The sequence below is a fragment of the Phaseolus vulgaris genome, chromosome 10 (genome assembly GCF_000499845.2).
Source record: "Phaseolus vulgaris cultivar G19833 chromosome 10, P. vulgaris v2.0, whole genome shotgun sequence".
Lineage (NCBI taxonomy): Eukaryota > Viridiplantae > Streptophyta > Magnoliopsida > Fabales > Fabaceae > Phaseolus > Phaseolus vulgaris.
The window spans coordinates 9,856,828-9,874,098 of record NC_023750.2 but is presented as its reverse complement, the minus strand read 5'-3'; positions in this window follow the sequence as shown (position 1 = coordinate 9,874,098).

The following is a 17,271-nucleotide window of genomic DNA, read 5'->3' as shown; positions in this document are numbered from 1 at the left end:
CCTTCGCGAGGAGCATGACGACGACATCGCTGTGCTCCTTTGCACTCTAGGGGAGCCAGAATGTGGAGACGAACGGGCCAACGAAGGGGTCCCTTTCTTTTACTTTTACCAGGTGGTGTTCAAGACCATCGGAGTGCGCCTACCCTTCTCCTGGTTCGAGAAGGAACTGCTGTCGGAGATCAACGTGGCTCCGGCCCAGTTATACCCCAACAGTTGGGCCTTTGTCAAAGCCTTCGACATTCTCTTCGGGTTTCTGGGTTGTGCACCCTCTGTTGACCTCTTTCTTCAGTTCTTTGAGGTGAAGAGGCAGAGACACAACCTCTGGGTAACTCTCAGTAATGTACCCGGGAGAGTTCTCTTCACACCCTTCCAAAGCTCGTTCTCCGGGTGGAAAGGCCGGTTCTTCAAGATCTGCCGTACTGACCTTGTTCCCGACGCTCTGGATGGGTTTCCGCTGTACTGGTGAGAGAGACGAGGGCCTTCAAAACCAAACCCTTCAAGAAGCTGGCTCCAAGTGATCAAATAGCTTGCCGGATTTCTTGCTGGAGGCGGGAGGTTTTGACTCTGCCACTTTGATCAGCATGGAGTTCAACGCTGGGACTCTCGAAAAGTAATATGTAGAGTCGCTGCCCTAGAAACTCCGGCCTTTGTTGTTTTCTGTACGTGCATGTCTTGCCTCATGGTATCTTTGACACATTTATCTCCCTTAGTGCAGGTTCGAAAATAAACCAAGAAAGGAGGACACGACTTACTCGAGCTCTGCGGGCTGGGAAAGGGCTTCGCCTTCCTCCAGTGCTGATTCTGATGACCACTGAAAAGTGGCTCTTTTGTGACTTGCATGAGTTGTAATATTTGCCCCATTTGGGCTACTTCAATTGTATTGAACGTTGCTTGTAACACCAACTTTTTCTATATCAATTGATTTTGCAACGTCACTTTTACTCTGCATACATTTCGCATATTGCGCGCTTTCCTTCGCCCTGTTCATCAACGGCGCCCGCCTCCATCCAGGCGACGCCTTCTTTCTTGACGACGCCTTGACCTAGGCGGCCCTTCTTTCTTGGCGACGCCTTCTCTTGGCGACGCCTTCCTTACTTCAAACGGAGAAAGATACAGGCTAAAAACCAAGACACTTCTTTTTCTCAAATTGGTTTTACCTTTATTAGGGTGACCTCATTAAAAAACCCCCGAGAGGGAAAAAGAGCGTCCCCTTCAACTAAATTGTTACATAACTGGTTACATAAGTCAACTGAAATAAAATTTAGGTTGGCTGCATTCCAACTGCGCGGGATAGGACCTCCATCTAAAGTCTCAGGTTGTACGAACCGTTGCCCTTAGCCTTAGTAACTCTGAAGGGTCCGGTCCACTTGGGAGACAGCTTATTCTCCAACTCGTATGGTGAGCTTTCCTCATCACTAGGTCGCCGACCTGAAACTGTCGCGGCTTCACCTTAGAGCTATATTGCCGCTCTACTCTTCTCTTCGTCGCTTCAGCTTTTATTCTAGCTTCTTCCCTGGCCTCGTCTAGCAGATCCAAGTTTACCCCGCCTCTCTTCATGGGATTCCTCCGCCACAAATTTGAGAACGTGGCGAGCTCTCATGTATTCTACCGGGATCATCGCGTCCGGCCCGTAAACCAAACTGAAAGGTGTCTCCATAGTAGAGGATTGGGGCGTGGTGTGATATGCCCATACGATCCTTGGTACCTCTTCCGCCCACGCCCCTTTGCTTTTTCTAACCTTCTTTTTAACCCCTCAGCAGAACTCTGTTTGCCGATTCTACCTGCCCATTAGTCCTGGGGTGCTCAACTGATGCAAACACCTGTTTAATGCCTACCTCAGCACATAGGTTTCTCAACTGTTGTACCAACCTTCACGACCTGGGCCCCGAAGCGATTGATATACTCCTTCAGGGTCTCCCCTTGATACTGCTTCACATCAAACAGATCGTAAGAGACCGGCGCGGGGCCTTGTTGGCTAAGTATTGTTCCCTGAACAATCGCGACAATTGGCGGAAAGATGTGATATGACCGTCGGGAAGGCTGATGAACCAGTCCATAGCCATCCCGGTCAGGGTGCTCATAAAGAGCTTGCACTTGGCAGCGTCAGAACCGCCTACCAGGACCATCTGTGTGTGAAATGCAGCAAGGTGCGTCTCTGGGTCCTCCATCCCGGTGAAGATCACTTAGGCCTCGCGAACGTGTTCGGGATTACTGCATCTAGGATCTCCTGCGAGAAGGGTGGAAAACTCCCTTGGTGGGGAATGGTTTCCCATCTCGTCATGTCCAGGCCGCCTCCGATCATTTCTCAGGCCTGGCGCAACTCCTCATTTACAGGGTGGAGCTCTTCATTTCGCTCATGCGTGGCATCGAGATCTGCCTGCATGCGTTCCTGTTCCATTTTTGACTCCGCCATGTCTGCTGCAGCCCCCTCATTATCTCCAGGACCTGTTGCATGGATAATTCTGCTGGGGCTGCGCGTGCGGTACTTCGTCTGGTGGGGGCCATAGTCACTCCAACCTCCTCCAACGTTACTGTGACTTAGTGGATTTCCTCGAACTTGTGATGGGACTGATGTTTATATCTGCCACGCGGTGGGCGCCAAATGTTCCGTCCGGTTGACCGGGACGTCTTCGTGCGCGACCTCTACCGTCAGCTAGGGACTCCTTCCCACTGATTGCCCGTGGATTCCTGCAAAAAAGAGGACAAAGAGGCGCCCTAGCAGCCGTTTGCACTCCGACGCTCAAGTCAGCCAGCAAGAAACACCAAAACTCTTCACCTCCCGTCTCTGAGCACCGCGTATGGCGCTCTGAAGGTGGTAAGAATAACTGTGTATTGTGTTTCTGTGTTCTCTCTCTCAGGCAAAATATTCCCCAGTCCCTTGTTCGTAACCTTGAAGCACGAGCAAGCAACTAGAGAATTCTGGTAAATTCGCAGAGAGTTCGAACCCTCTTTCCACATTCTCCGCGCTATTTAAAACTACCCAAGCATTTAAAGCGCCTTAAAGCGCCTTTAATTGCAAATGTAACGCACTCAATCAGCGTATTTAATTAGAAAACGTAGCGCATTTAAGACGTTGAAACGCTTGGGAGCCACTATACACACCTAAATGCTCGAAAGGGAAACTGTATTGAATGACTTTAATTACCTGCACCTGACTAAAGGGTGTTTCTATTCTGGCATGGCTGTCGCACACGTGGAGGTCCTCACGACGCCGTGACCCCATCTGGGGGCGTTTCTGCCCATCTGGGACGTTTCTACGCGTGAGTCCTCCTGCTTGGGAGTGCTACTGCGCTAGGGGTGACTTTTTGGGTGCCAACTCATGCCCCCAATTATCTAGTCACTTACTTTGAGAGCGTATCTGCCTTCCTCTTGTACCCTGCACCCGGTTACCCTGGGCGTGACATTCCTCTTGAGTCGTATCTGTCCCACAGGCGTCTCTGGGGCGGCAGGAGTACTTCACGAGTCAGGCTGCCCTACACTGGTACTATTACTATGGCCTTGAAGCCACCTTTTCCTTCTCTTTATCACTGCCCGGGTTATCGGGACCTGAGGCCTCCCCACGGCGTTGCTCCTTCCATGGTCTTTCCTACCCATGGGTATCGGGGAACCCCACCGTGATTGCCTTGCTTTAGTACTATTAGATCTGGCGACGCCCTGTTTGGGCGACGCCATTACCTAGGCGACGCCTTGTCCTGGCGACACTTCCTCTTGGCGACGCTAGAACTTGGCGTCTCTTCACCTAGGCGACGCCTTGCGTTGACCTTGACTCTCCAGTCGTTGACTTTGACCTTGACTTAGTCAACGCCCGGATACGGGACGGTACAGTATTGATCGAAGCTCACTTGATTCTTTATCTCCTTTGAAAGAAGTATTTTCTAAAAATTTCTGAAATTTTAGTTAGTTGTTTTGAGCTTTCAATCAGTTGAAAAACTGTTGTTCAAGGTCTTGTGACTACAACAAGTTTTTTATCTAGTTGAATTTTGTCGAAATAACTGGTTGATTGACACTTAGTGTTTTGAAAAGGTTTTGAAAAAGCTTTGTTTTCTTTTATCTTTTCTATAAGGCAAAAACAATTAGTTAGTTTAATAAAATAACTGGTTGTTTTATGTAAAATCCTTAACAGAAAAATAAATCAGTCAGTTGTTTTTCAAATTAATGAGTTGTTTTTTTAATAGAATTCTGTTATGAATTCCAAACTATTTTTAAATGTTTCTAACTACTTTTGATTTATGATCTAACAGTTCTAACCACTTCTTTGAGTGTATATAAAGAAAGATAGTTTATTAAAAAAAATTTCAAGAGAAGATCAAGAGCTTTTGGATCATTGCTTGTGTGTGAAATAGGATATGAGTTTTCTATTCATTTGTACTACTGTTTTGTAAAGCCTAGGTGTATTTGTTAGAATATATGACCTTAAACGAGAGGGGGGATGAATTGTTTAAGAGAGGTTTTTGAAATCTTTTTAAAGTTTAACAAATTGTTTGTGTGAATCCAGAACAGAAATCAGGTTAGCCAAGAACAAAAGCAATAAAACAGCAAAGCAACAGAAAAACAATCGGTTGTTTCTTCGAAACAATCGATTGTTTATACCAGTAAAGCGTAAAACGAAATTTAAATGAGTTTGAGGGTAAGAGAGAGATACACCAACAGTTTATACTGGTTCACTCTTAAGCCAAGAGCTACATCCAATCCCCAGAAAACCATTGGGTAATCTACTAAGTAATCTAACCAGATTACAACACACAAACCACCAAAGTAATGACCTTGAACCCTTCAAGAAACACACTCCCTTTTGCAAATCACACACCAAGAGTATTGATCTTGACCACCTCAAGAGCACACACCACTCCTTGGCAACACAACACCAGAAATACAGTAGGTTGAGAAGGGATTACACTTGTTTACAGAACAATCTGAAATCTATACAATTGCAATCCTATTCCACTCTTTTTGAAAACCCAAAGCTTGATGTGAATGTTTAAATCTTGAAATCAACTTTTTCACAACTGAAAAACTCAAATTTGTTTCTCTACTTTGTTTGAAAACATAAACAAACTATTTATATTTTCCAAAGATTGGTCAAAGCATTTAATGAAGGAGCGTATTCAGTTGGAAATCATTTAAAGCTCTTTCAACCACCAAAACAAAATTCTGTTAGGATTTTCAAAGAAACAATCAGTTGAAACCACGAAACAACCGATTGTTTGGTTTGGCAGTTAAGCCAACCAAGCTAAAATAGTTTTCAACCTTTTCAAAAACTCCTAAGAGTAAAAGAACCGGTTGATTCAACAAAACAATAGGTTGTTTTTCACTTAGTTAGAAAAACACTTTATTTTCTGAAAGGTTTTAAATCACATCAGTTTTAGATTTAACAAAGGAGTGGATCACATTCTATTCTACCCAGATCCCTCCCAAAACATAGCAGCAACATAACCTTACATCAAACACATAGGATTTGGATTCTTCAAAGCACTAGATCACTCTTGATTAACAATATTCTATTTCCTTTTATGAATACTTTAATAGTGTGTAAGTCTGTTTCAAAAAGGGTTTCTGAAAACTGTGGTGTTGCTAAGAAGTGTTGTGTGTTCTTGAGGGGTTCAAGATCAACATTCTTGGTGTGTGTTTTGTAATCTTGTTTTGATTGCATAATGAATTCTTAGTGGTTAACTGATGATTGGATGTAACTCTTGGTTAAGTGTGAACCAATATAAATCTCTCTGTGTGAATTTCTCTTTCCTTACTCTTATACACTGCTTTATATTTTGTTTTTTTTTTCTGGTATAAACAGTTAGTTGTTTCGATAAAGCAACTGGTTGAATTTTCATAAAGAATTGTTAATATAATATTTTATCTAATTGAACAGAAAATCAATTGATTGATTTTGATAGATATTTTCACTGTACTTCCAACATTTGCGAAAATCTTGTGAAAACAATTCACCTCCCCTCTCTTGTTTTGGCCACACATTCTAACAACTTCCCACCCTCACAATTGCAATAGAAAATTCCTTACATTCATTAACAATTTTCATGCCACACCTTTCAAAGATTCTGAGGAGACATCAATTAAGTTTTCAAGAGATGAAGTTTGATTATACTTTAGCATTGCATAAAAGTGCATACTTCTTTACTTTAAGTTGTTATGAGTACGCAACAAACCTTATGACTTTCATAAAATGGAATATGTAAAGCTTCAAATTTTATCTTTTTCCATACACCATCCAATATTAGAAGAGTTGTATGTTTCCTTAATCTCTCTAATAGCCTTTATGCTATACCTTTATCAGATCCTTCCTTTAACTTGAAACTCAATTGGTTAGTAATATAATCTTGGATACTTCTAATATTTAGTGGTTAAGACACCGTTGCCATGACAACCTTCTTAAAGAGTTTCATCTCTTTAGCTTTTTTACCCATTTCTTTTGCCAAAGTATTTTTCCCCGAGCCTCCTAATATGAATAACCCAATCACGGAAACATTTTTATTCTTCATTGCTTCTAGAAGCTTGTTGTACAATGATTTTATAGATTTGAACATAACAAAATCATTTGAAGAATAGTACTTCATACCTAGAAGTTTAATAATCGTAGAAAATGATTCAAACTTGTTATTACGATCGAATTGAATCATTTTAGTTGTTTTTATTGCTATTTCTTTTGCACGAGAATATCGAAATTGTCTTATGAAATAGCTCTTGTTTACATTCAATATTCTTTCCTCCACAGTCACACTTTATCTAAGACTTTCTCAACATCATTCAGCCATTTCTTAACAGTTGGCTCAACTTTTCAGTCTTGTAAGTGGCTTTTCTAATTCGCTCCTTGACACTGTCTTAAGTCAATTCTAATTATTCTTTGGGCATTTGGAAGATTTGAAACAAAGTTGTGGAAACAACACAAGTATTGCAAATGGTCTAAAATTGGAAACACTGGATATTCTGCAATCTCTCACGATGGAAAGAAGAAAGTCCTTCATTTTAACTGACACGGTTCCTAAACATGAACGAATTCATCACTCTTTAGTTAGCTACAAAATACAATAATGTCATGTATTATAGAAATAAATGTTGCAATTAAAAGAAAATAGTAAATTAAAAATGTTTCATACATACCTTCAACAGATATTGTTGTATTAAAGACATAAGTAAAAGAAGTTGTTGTTTGATAAGTTCTAAATTGTAGTAATTTTTATAGTTCAATAGGCATATAAGTTGTGTAGAATATGGGTAAAAACTAGTGAAAAACATGTAAAGAAACCTCCAAATCCATCTGGACAAGAACATAAAGAGAAAAGAAGGAAAATGCATAAATTCTTGCAAGAAAGTGTATAAAACAAGTAAACAAGGCGGGAGCAAAAGAGCCAATCTTCCTGGCAGATGAAGAATGGCTCAGCGAATTGAGTATAGAAAACTCAAAATGCTGAGCGCATTTGCATGTGATGAGCGAATTGAGGCCAAAACTACCAAAGGAACACATAGATCAGAAGGCTGAGAAAATTCCAAATGGATGAGCAAAATAGCATCCTTAATCCTTAAGAAAGCCAAATTCAATCAGAAAAGGCAAAGCCAACCTACACCAAGTTAGAGAACCAAGGGATTTCGCTTTCAGGCTGAGCCAAGAAAGATTTACTCCATGGTTAAGAAATTTGTACACTAAATGAATGTTGAATCCCTTTGAATCTCATTCAAAAAAAATCTATAAATTGAGACCTTAGAGAAATGTTGAAAGCATCGAGAGGTCTCGATAAAACGAGAGGCATTGACAAACATAAAGATTAAGATGCCCAAGTGAGATTTAGAAGAGGTTTAAATATAGGGGTTTTGTGGGTTTAGGAAGAGAGAGTCTGAACCTCAAAATCAATTAGGTTATTAGGCCAAACCTCAAAATAAGTGAAGACTAGTCTCTGGAGGAGGAAATCTTGAAGCCTAAGTTGGATACAACACTCAGGGACTCGTGTCTTTAGCTTCTCATACTTGAACTTTCACAATAAGATTTTATTATGAGTTGCTACATCTATTCTGTTGAGATTTATTGGCAATATGATAATTTTGAATTTATTTTTGTTTATAAATGCATGTTTCTATTTGAAATTCAAATTCCTTGGGTCTGGTAGTGTGCTTAATGCTTAATGGTGAGAAATGACCATTGATTCTCCATAAAGCATGAATGAGGCCAAAAGGAAATTTCATGTATCTGAATTGTATTAAGCCAACCATAGAATTCAATGGTCGCAGAGTGTGGAGTTGAGATTGTGGTGAATTGTTTCATCCTAACATAGAGATTAGTCATAATAGTGACTTATTGCTCTAGATAAACTTGCGTGAGGAATCGATTTGCTTTGGCCATAAGGAACATGGAGTTTGAATAAACATTGAATTTATAAATAACAATAACAAAGGAAATTCTCAAAGCTATTTAAATCTCAACATATGTGCTATATTATTACTTTCTTGTTTCAGTTATTTTCCCAACTTCACCTTTTGGTCTAAATACTTAGTAGTAGTATTATTATTAATATTAGTTATTTATAAAAATTATATCAAACCATGTCCAATGTTTGCATTAATTCGTCTTGAAAGATAGTTCTATTGTAGTAACATGAATTCCCTATGGATTCGAAAACCCTCAATTCTATTATAGTTGAGTCCATTTGCTTTCTGAGTAAACGAAGTGGGACTTAAACAATTCCACCACCAAGTTTTCTAGCATTATTGACGGGGAATTAACTGTTTATCAAGTATTTTTTGTTAGATTTAATGGCCTAAACAAGAATGGGGGGTGAATTGTTTGTCAAAAGATTTTCGCAAAGATTGGATAAGAAAGAAGTTTGAACAACAATCACAGAAAGAGTAATCAAGGAAGCCAATCAAACAAAGTAATTGAAACTGTTTCTAGAATATGAATTGGTTGAAACTTCGTTTTAACCGGTTGTTTATGGCAGTAGAAATAACAAAATTAAATCAAACAATTTATAAGTAGTAAGAGAGAGAGAGAGAGATATTACACCATCAATTTATACTGGTTCAGTTAACCTCTGAGCTATATCCAGTCCCCAGAACAACCACTGGGTTTTCCACTAGCAATCAATCACAAATTACACACACTCAAAGCCACAAAGAGGTGATCTTGATAACCCAAGAGCACTCACCCTCTTTGCCTTTCACACAACCATAATCAAAACACCCTCTGACCTTACAGGTTTACAAACTTAACAAGTATAGAAAAGTAATAATTACAAGAATAAAAAAGGAACAAATTACACCCGGTATTTCAGGAATCACAGAGCTCCTAAGATCAGTTCTTGAACCAATGCACAACCTTAAGGCAATCTTGCAAAACTTTGAATCAAATCTCTTCTAAAAAACGTTTTCAATCTCACTTTCTGTGTGTTTTTTAATACAAAGAGAAACCATATTTATGGCTCTTAAATCTAGCCGTTTTTGGTAGTTAATCATGAGCCAAATCAGTTTTAATTCAACTGAAAATAAATTTAACAGGTTTTTGAAAAGCTGTTAAGAAATGTGACAATCAACCGGTTGAAATGTTGTTTTAACCGGTTGAATTGGTTTTGACAGTTAGTCAACCAAGTCAAGAACAGTTTTGAAAACCTTCAAATAAGCTAAGTGTGAAACAACCAATTATATCGTGAATTCAACCAATTTTTTTCTCTTTGCTTAGAAAAACATTTTTCTCTTTTAAAACAGATTGATTCAGCTTGTGCATAGGATTGAGAATGATCTTTACAATAATTCTAAGCACCCTAGAACAAAGCTTCAATCAAAGCAGCAAAGCATCAACCCTTCATCACAGATTTGGTTCATCAAAGCTTCCATGTTCTACATTTTTATCTTTCATTTTGAAGAAGTACATATTGTAAATTTTGTGAATAACTAACCTCTAATTGTAAATCTAGATTTGATTTTTCCTTTCTTAGATTTGACTAACTTCTCTAACCACTAACCCTTTTCAGTTTTCATTTGCTTTAATTTTAATTTTTGAAAAAGAATATCTTTGTGTGTACATTTGCATGCTAACAAGAGGCAAGTCCTTTTCAGAAGATCTTTTGTTTGAGAAGGATATTAAAAAACTCTTGAGATCTGAAAGAAGAAATCTCAAACAAAACCAAGGATGTTTAGAAAAAGGATCAGATTCAATCTCACACAACTCTCAGTCTCACAAACCAAGTTGAGAAGATGGGCGATAGTAGAAACAATGAAGGAGGAAAAGTTATTAATCCTCTAAGAAGAAATTTGGGAGACTATGTTGTTCAACGAGGAGCAAGATATTTTCAAGCATAACCATGGTTACTGCAAAAGTATCAATAGAAATGAAGCCAACATGTTTTAGCTTAATCATTAGCCATCAGGTCACAGGAATGGATAATAAGGATCCTTATACTCATCTATTCATTTCCTATGAATTAATTGGAACCATGGGATTTGAAGAAAAGGATTTGGAATTAGTCTGCCTAAGATTATTTCCTTCTCACTAGCTGGCAAAGCAAAAGAGTGGCTTAAATCTTACCCAAACCACAACTTAAATAACTGGGGTGACATTGAGGAGAAGTTTCTAAACAGGTTTTTTCCACTTTCGCGATTTATAAATGTTAAATATGATATTTCTACATTCAGGACTAGATGAGCCTTTTATGTGAAGCCTGGGATTTCTTTAAAATACTTTTGCAAAGATGCCCTAATAATGGATTTGAAGAAGTAGCCCAACTAAGTATCTTTTACAATGGTCTGAAGCATGACACAAAGATGAACTTAGATGCAACAGCAGGAGGAACCGTGATGATTATTGATGTAGAACAAGCAACACGATAATAGATGATTTGGCTTTGACGAACTATCAAGAACAACATGGAACTTCTTAACCCAAGAAAAGAGTAATGGAACTAAATATATCTTATGTACTCCTTGCGCAAAACTAGATCCTAACCAAGGAGATTGAAGTCCCAGCAAAGCAAATGTCAAAGTTGCCTCAACAACTACATGCCATCAACCTTCCTAAGTCAAAATTCCCGTGACCCCTTAAAATCAGAAGAAGTTCAGTATCTGAACAATCAAGGAATGTCATGCTAGAGCAATAATCCAAACCAAAACTTTGGATACAAACAAAATAATGTTTCCTCTAACAATAATCAATCCTACCAGCCACATTAACATCAACGCTATCCTTCACTCCAAGAAAGAACACAAAAACTAAAGGATACGTTGGACAAATTTATGTAGACCTCCTTGATGAATCAGAAAATTACTAAAACTTCTATAAAGAAATTGGAAGCACATATGGGGATTTTGGCCAAGCAACTTGCAGAGCATCAATACAAAGGATTCACAACCTACACATAAGTATACCCAAAAAAAAATGCAATGTCCTATAACCTAGGGATATGGATATTGAGGTACATAATTCTAGCCATCTAATCTTGGAAGCTTTACAATCCTCGTGACTCTAGGAGACCTTCAGGTACAAAATGCATTACAAGATTTAAGGGTTGGTATCAATATAATACCCTTCTCTCTCATGAAGAAACTAGAAAAGTGACATAAAGCCAACTAGCATGACAATAAGAATACCTAATTCGAGTACGCAAAAAGCCATTTGGAATCATTGAAAATATGTTAGTCAGAACTAACAGGTTTTCATTCCCTACAAACTTTGTGGTCATGGAAATCGAAGAGTGCAAGGAAGTCCCTATAATTTTAGGAAGGCCTTTTCTAAAAGCATTAAGAATGATCATAAATGTGGATAAAGGAAAGGTCAAAATACAAATTCAAAATTAGGTCTCCCTGTTGCATCTCTAGAATAATTTTCATCAACCACAACCTCAAGGGACTTTCTTCAAAATAACATATAGGCAGAGCCATACTCTCATCTCTCCCTAAGAACAATCAAAGATAAATGCGTCAAGCTGATGACATAAAAAAAGAAATTAATGGGAGGAACCCCTATTTTTCTTATATTTTTTATTAGTTTGTTTATGTGTTATGTTGTTTGTGGTAAAAAACAGTTTTAGAGAGACAAAAAGAAGACCAAAAAGGAAAGACTTTAAAACCAACAAGGAACAAAGAGCTAGAAAGCCTTGGCATGAACATAAGAGAGAAAGGCTCAAAGGAGACTAAGATTAAGCAATCATGCATTCCATTCTTTAAACAAAGTAAACCTTTCTTTGGAATGCATGATCTCCTCAACCTACCCAAAATCACTTAACGAAATAAACCAAAAAGTCTTTATTCCATCAAAAAATTCGTCGAGTCCAAGGATAAAAACTTGAGCCCAATCCTTTTTAAAAATGAAGTTCTATGTTACAGGGAGAATTCACTCATCCATTTTATAAACGTTCCAGAGAAATAACACTAGAAGGAAGGATTTCTATCTTGACAAAAATCGTTCAAGTTAATGGCAAAGCGCTGATAACTTCCATAATTCAGTAATATATCATACAAAAAGATAGACACTTATGGACTTTAATTGATAAAATAGTTATAATCCAACCTCTAATTTAGGAATTTGAACCTTTCTACATCTTTTTGGATTATGAGATGATGTGAGTTGATTTTAGATTGACACATTTTAGAGGTTTCACTTTTGTTTAAGCTTTTTGAGATTAACAATTATGGTGAGAAACCCAAAGAAGATTCCCACTGGACACGAACTTAACCAAATGGTTAAGTAAGTGTGAAGGTTCACTTCTAGAGGGCAAAGAGAAAAGCACAATATAAGGTGATGATGATGACGAGGTGCGAAAATTAAATAACATAAGATGGAAGGAAGAAAGATAATGACCAAATAAAAAATGAAGAACAAATCAGCAAATGGAAATGGAATTATGGAAGGCGTAATGGAAGAAAGAAAAAGAGAAAGATGAGAGAAAACTTATGGAATGGAAGGTGGATCACGCCACTTGGAAGGACACGAGCTTCCAAGATGAGTGGTGAAGAGCCGCCACTTGAAGTGCACTACACTCACAAGATAAGACCCAACAACCTTTAGGAGACTCAACTCACTAAACACTCTAACAGAGTTTGTTTACATTCATAATTCAATGTAAAAATACAACAGGCAAGACACCCTTTATAAAGGACAGAGTGACTTGGGAGTAAGAACGAGAGGGGTAGGGGTGTCATTTGTGAGAAACCTTTTAGAAGGTAGGTCAAAGAAACCCTAAACCTAGGTTTACATGTCATGAAAGGTGGGCTTGGCACAAGCCCAATATACTAAGCACACCCTACTCTAGCTTATTCTTCTATTTGGATCCCCAAAGTGAGCCCAATTTATTTATATAAACTTGTCTTTTAAAAGACTAGAAGAAAGAAGATTTGATGCTCTGGCCTATGTCCTGTTCTTCTTTTGCTGAGGTCCTTCTGAAGTTTGGTGGGGCCTTATCTTGGATGCTGAGATGAATGACTTAATTGTGAAGTGTCTGTTGTGTCCTTAGTCATTTGTTTGTCGAGATGGTTTGTATCATGCCCCCCAAGTTGGGAAGAATTTGACCTCGAATTTAGAACTCCTACAAATAATATAATTACTTTGTTCACTTGATTTATATATGTGAGGTTTGAAGTAAACTTATGTTCATTGAATTTTAGGAGTTTGGGTCGAATAGTTCTAGTTACATGTAATGTTTGTAGAGAATGTGTAGGATTAAAAGAAATTTGGTGTGAAAAGCTTCCAATAAGGTGTAAACCTTTAGAAGAATTTTGAAAAATATTCCCACATTTCTTTAACAAATGTTGCATGTAATTAGAGTTATGAATAAATAAACAAAAGAAGGAAGGAGAGTACCAAAGTGAGCTGGCAATATTTATTTTTTGACAGATCAACATTACGGTTTTGACCACGTTTGGTCAGGTGATGAGCTTCGTTTTGTTATTTTCGTCATCTTTTTCAGATTTTCTTTTTTGTTTCATTTTTATTTGGTCTTTATTTACCTCTTTTGGAGATAGAGGTTTTAATATGATCTTATGACCTTGGAAGTGAAAAGAAATCTTGTTAGTTAGGCTATCATGTAAACTTTTCCTATCATATTGCCACGGCCTTCCTAAAAGAATATGAGTTGCTTCCATGGTCACAACATCACATAACACCTCATCTTTGTATTTGCAAATTGAAAAAGATACGAGGGCTTGTTTATTAACAATTATTTCACCCTCTTCACTTAGCCATTGCAATCTGTAGGGTTGTGTATGAGAAATGAGGGGTAATCCAAGTTTCTCCACCCCTTTTGTACTTGCCACATTTGTACAACTACCCCCATCAAATATCAAGGAACATAATTTGTCATTAATAAGGCATCGAGTATGGAAAATATTTTCCACTTTGACTTTCATCAAAAGGTTTTTGTAGTTGCCCTAACATGCGCCTTACTACTAACAAATCACCTTCACATGGTATTTTACACTCGTCCTCACTTGGGGTTTTTGAAGAGGAAGGGGAGCTAGCTCTAGATGATTGGGAAATTTGGTCACTCGAGATTGTCCCCTGTTTAAACATCATTACTCTTTTATTTAGGTAATTAGCATCAATGTGCCCAAAACCTAGACATTTAAAGCATTTTTTACTTGAGGTTTTGGTGGGTAATTTAACAGTAAAAGATTTATCTTTATAATTTTTATGAAGTGGGATGGTTTCTTTTGAGAAATTTGAAGGAGAGTCTTGGTTTTGAAATTTGTGTTTGTCCTTCAAAGATGATTTGTAAAATCCATAATTATTAGTATTTTAAAAGAATTTCTCTTCAAAACTTGTTATTCAACCTTGATGGCTAGGTGAACCATTTTTTCCTTATACTCAAATAATTCTACAACATCTTGTATTTCTTGTCGTAATCCACTCGCAAATCTAGCAATCTTTGACTCTTCGCTTTCATGCATATTAATTTTAGTCAAAGTTACTTCTAAATCTTTGAAATACTTGTCTACACTTCTAGATCGGTAAAGATTTTGTTGGAGCTTCAACAACAGTTCCTTTCTATAGTGGGGAGGAACAAACCGCGCATTCATGCATAACTTTAAATCACTCCAAGAGACCACGATTGGCCTCTTGTTTAGCCCAATGTCCATTACAATTTGATGTCACCATTGCATGGCATAATCCTCAAATTCTAGGGAAGCTAACTTAACCTTTTGGTCCTCTTCAACCTCATACACATTAAAAGTTTGTTCTACCTTAGCTTCCCATCCTAGATATACATTTGGGTCACTATCCCCATTAAAACTAGGTAATTTTACAAAAGGTAGGGTCTTCTTTGGTTGTTGATGATGGCGCCTAGCTTCATAATTTAGCTTCATAATGTCTTATATCTCTTTTAGGCTCCCATCTCCTCTCGTGATTTTGTCTCGCTTGTGTATCCTCTAGCCTTTCCATCCTTTCCATTAGTTATCACATTTCCTCTTCCTTGTGGGCCAAACTCCTCTTGGTATTCTCAAGCTCCCCTAAAAGATGTTTCTTTTGAGGAGATTGTGGTTTAGAAGATTCCCCTGAAGATAAATGATGCATATTTGCGCACAACAAGAATTAAACAATTAGTTTTTAACAACAAACAATGCACTCACTGACGTGTATCACTCGACTATTTAGTAAAGGATGGAAAAAATAGTAGAATCACTCAAGAAAGGTTTTCAAAAATGCTAAAGGGTCTATACTTGGTAGCAACACTTCAAGTGAAAGAGGTCAAAGCTCTTATCACTTGCTCATGCAAAGGATCCCAAACAAAACTTAAATAAGACAAACAAGAAAAGAACTTATGAAGACTCAAAGAAACTTAAACTTTTAACTATGAAGTTTTGATTTTCTTAGAAATTGTAAAAGCAAGAATGATAAAAAAACTCCACAAATATGAAAACAATTTTCCACATGAAAAGAATTTTCTTTTGTAATTGAATTTTGAAATTTGAATGTAGTCAAATTGTTACTTTTGTCTTTGTTTTTATGGATTCAATAGCTCCACATTCTTGTCATGCATATTTTTACATCAATTTTTCAGTTTTCACAAATGGATTGAGATTCAAATCATGTGATCACTTGAATTCTTTGTTTGGAACTAAATCAACTACCATTTAAACAAATTCTAATTGTTTTTTAGTTCTTCACAATTCAAAACAAAGTAAGTAGAATGGATTTAAAGACTCTTAGAACACTAAGAATATAAGACTCAAGCAAAAATAGGTAAGGAAAGAAAAAGAATGACACAAATAGTTCAAAAGCAGAATTTAAATTGCTTAATGAATAAAAAAACAAGTAAATGACAAGGAATTTAAAGACTTAATTTAAGGTGCTGAATTGTAAAACGAAATTTAAATTGCTGAAAGATAAAAGCAATATTGAAATGTGTTGGAATTTTAAAGCAAAAATCAACTCAAAGCGATTAAGCGCAAAATAATCATGTTCTAAATACCACATTGTGTGAGTTGACTTTAGGATTGCACATTTTAAGGGTTTCACTTTTGTTTAGGCTTTTTGAGATTAACAAAGATGAAGCTAACAAAATAAAGACCAAAATTAAAAAGACGTGAGATTATAATGGAGGAAAGAAAAGTGGCGCAAAAGAACAACATAAAAGAGAAAATATGAAAGGATGAAGAAAACTTATGGAGAAAGGGTAATGAAGCACGCCACTTGGAGGATGGGTTACTACAAGATAAATGGCGAAAAGCCACCACTTGAAGTGCACACACACTCAAGATAAGACCCACAAATGAGAGCACTCAAGTCTCACTAAACACTCTGACAGAGTTTCTTTACTTTCAAAATTCAATGTAAAAATACATGAGACAAGACACCCTTTATATAGGAGAGTGACTTGGGGAGCAAGAGTGAGATAGGTAGTGGTTTCATTTGTGAGAAACCTTTTATAAGATAGGTTAAAGAAAGCTTAAACCTAGGTGCACATGTCATGAAAGGTGGGCTTGGCATAAGCCCAATTTACTAAGCACACCTTACTCAAGCTTATTCTTCTATTTGGACCCCCAAAGTGAGCCCAATTTATTTATATAACCTTTTCTTTTAATAAGACCAAAAGAAAGAACATCTTATGCTTTGGCCTATGTCCATTACTTCTTTTGCTGAGGTCCTTCTGAAGTTTGGTGGGACCTTGTTTTGGATGCTGAGATGACTAACTTAATTGTGAAGTATCTTTTGTGTCTTTCATCATCTGTTTATCGAGATGGTTTGTATCATGAAAGGACTAATAACAATTGATTCCCAAATAGAGGAGGCAGTCGTCAAGGAGAAACATCATGAATCTTCTTTTCTTGCTTTCCATGCTT